Genomic DNA, 3,157 nt, shown 5'->3' with positions numbered 1-3,157 from the left:
GAGAAAAATATCTAAAATAAAGTATTGGTGATGAGGAGACAATCAAGGACCTGGATCTTCTCCCTGGAGATCTTGACCCAAAACATGAGAATGGTGAAAATTGACTTCTTGATGTCAAGTCAAACATTTTGGGAAGGGACTCTTGGGTCATCTGCTGAGTACCAAACTCCCCACACCTTTTAAACTCCCCTTTACACAGACACACAAACAAACACATACACACACACCAGTGAAAACCCCTTTCTACATGGGTTTGAGAAAAGTTGCGTGTGAAGGAAAGGAATTTGGAAAGAGCATAGAGGTGTTGGGGAAGCAATGGAGCTTTTGGGGGTGAGGAGAGGAAGAGAAATTCCAGAGGAGGATTTGCTGGACAGGAGAAGAAGCTCAGACCGGTCCTGGATTCCTCCTGAGGACCAACATGGGTGGTCATTGATCAAAGCAAGAAAAAAATGAGGACCTCACTGGTCCATCAAAAGGAGGGTTGGGGTAACTTGGAGGAGTTTGAAGTATGGTTGCAGAGAGACAGAAACAGAATAAATTCCAGGAGGACCATCTCTTAATGGTTGCTACTTCACACAACCCACTTACCAAGAAAGGGGAGACCTGTTTCATTTAGGATGTCAGTTTACACATAGCGTGTATCTCAAAATGCTTTTGAGGAGAGTTAACTGGAGGGACATCCCACCCCCCAATGAAGGCTAAGCATGCAAAGCAAAGTTCAAACACTCCAGAGGGTCTTGGAGAAGCTTGTGAAGCTTCTTCTCAATGCTGTGATTTCAAATCTTCCCCCAAAAACTATTGTGAGGAAAACAAAGTCTTTGAGGAATGAATGTGTGGTAGTCAAATAGAAACACAGAAGGAATGTGTGTAACTTGGGGCAACCTTGAAGTCCTCATTTCTCAGAAAACGTCCCGTTCTCCGTAAGCTTTGTCAAACCTTCTATGGAAATGTAACTGGTTTAATTTGTTTGTATTAAGACAATATTTTTTTCCTTGAGGATAGTAACAGCAGAAGAGTAGAGAATGAACTTGAGGGTTGATTATTGTCAATATCTAAATTCACATCACCTATTATTTATGCATCTGTATGACTGTATCACTTTCTCCTCCTTTCCCAAAATGTATCAAAAGGAATGCCTCCTTTTGCCTGTAGGAATCCCTCCTGTCATAGTCTGGAGAGAATTTCTCCAGTCCACACAGTTAAGCAAATACTGCAGTGAGTCTGGATTATGGGTTTGGGGTCCTGAGTTTGATTCCAGATGATCCCACCCTGTTGCTCACCCTTGGTCTCCCATGACAGCTCAACCAGCAATGGAACCACCAGAGATGCTCAGGCCTCTTGACGCTCAACAGCCGGAGATGCTGCTTTCTTCTGAGTAACCAGAAAGAGCAATTTCACCTTTAACTCCAACCCCAAGTAAGTGAATGGATCCCTGTGCAGTTGCTTTGGAAAAGGGAAATTTGTTGCAATTCCTGGGGGCTAGACCTTTGAACCAGGAAATAGTCCACTTAATAGTCAACCTACATATGAGTCAAAGAGTCAATTTTCAGGCAAATCTTCCTGCTCCTATTGGAGTCAATGGATTGCATTTCTGCTGAACTATGTTTTTTCCCCAAAGCAGAACCAGCTCAGCTTGGCTCTTTTAAGAGGAATTAATGACTACACTCTTTTAATTTAATTAATGGGAAGGTGATAGCAAATGATGATGTTTTTATCTCCTAGTGTGTCACAATTATTGTAAAGAATGTGAATACTTCCATTGCTCCCTCCTAAATTCTGTTCCTTGCAGCTAACTTTGAGGGACCTCATGGAAGGTGGCAACCAGACCCTGCAGGTGACCCAATTCCTGTTCCTGGGTTTCTCTGGCATGCCCAGAGGTCAACCTTTCTTCTTTCTGTTGTTTCTGGCCATCTATCTCATCACCTTGGTGGCCAACTCGGTCATACTCATTTTGATCCAGTTGGATTCACGGCTCCACAGTCCCATGTACTATTTCCTCAGCCATTTGTCCTGCTTAGACATCTGCTATTCTTCGGTCACCCTCCCCACCATCCTGGTGAACCTCCTGCGCCAACAGCCCACCATCTCCTACAACGAGTGCATGGCCCAGATGTTCTTCCTCATGACTTTTGCGGGAACTGAATGTGCACTGCTGGCTGTGATGGCCTACGATCGCTATGCAGCCATCTGTGAACCTTTGCGCTATTCTCAACTCATGAGTAAGTGGGTGCGAGTTCCTCTGGCTACAGCTTCATGGATCTGGGGCATGGTTGACTCTGCCATACACACTGCACTGGCCACCGATTTGGCCTTCTGTGAAAACAACGAGATCCATCACATCTTCTGCGATGTTCCTCCAATCTTGAAAATAGCTTGCAGTGATACCTTTGTTAATGAGGTAGCTCTTCACACAGCCAGTGCCATTGCGGGTCTGTGTCCTTTTGTCATCATCATCATTTCCTACATCTATATCCTATCAGCAATTTTGAAGATCCGTTCTAACACTGGAAGGAGAAAGACCTTCTCCACCTGTGGTGCCCACTTGATTACTGTCATCCTGTACTTCGGGATGATCAACTTGAATTACAACCGTCCGAGTGTGGGCTACTCCTTGGAGGTGGACACCTTGGTCTCCACCCTGTATTGTATTGTCACCCCCATGTTGAACCCCCTAATCTACAGCCTCCGAAACAAGGAGGTGAAAGGGGCTCTACAAAAGCTTCTGAATGGTTAGGACAGTGTTTTTCCCAACCTTGGCAACTCGAAGATATGTGGACTTCAATTCCCAGAATTCCCCAGTCAGCATGTCAACCTCTGAACCAGAAGCTCCTTAACCTTGACAATATGAAAATGTGTTGACTTCAACTCCCAGAATTCCCCAGCCACAGAGAAAGCCCTATTATTTCTTTTTAATGGGACTCTATTGCTGTGTCTCGCATGGAGTGATGAGGTATGGAGGATCCCTGGTTTGTCTATGGAGATTCTCAGTCATCCAGGTCATGGCTGTCCCAAGATGTTTTTTCAAGAGGCAGCTGGACTTTCTATGTTTTTCCTTGAATATTTATTTATTTATTATTTATTATTCATATTTCTATGCCGCCCACTCTCCGAGGACTCTGGGCAGCTTACACCAAAGACAGTATACTAAATAGCATAT

At 44.3% G+C, this 3,157-nt stretch overlaps 1 pseudogene; it reads left to right on the top strand.

Moving 5' to 3' along the window:
- The first annotated feature begins 1,744 nt into the window (after window positions 1-1,744).
- Window positions 1,745-2,734, top strand: LOC139319347 (olfactory receptor 5T17-like; annotated as a pseudogene).
- The last annotated feature ends 423 nt before the right edge of the window (window positions 2,735-3,157 follow it).

Source organism: Pituophis catenifer, unplaced genomic scaffold, assembly GCF_029215685.1.
Source record: "Pituophis catenifer annectens isolate HBS135680 unplaced genomic scaffold, rPitCat1.0.hap2 SCAF_7, whole genome shotgun sequence".
Classification (NCBI taxonomy): domain Eukaryota; kingdom Metazoa; phylum Chordata; class Lepidosauria; order Squamata; family Colubridae; genus Pituophis; species Pituophis catenifer.
Note: the sequence above shows the minus strand (reverse complement) of the source record. Positions and strands in the feature narration are given on the sequence as shown.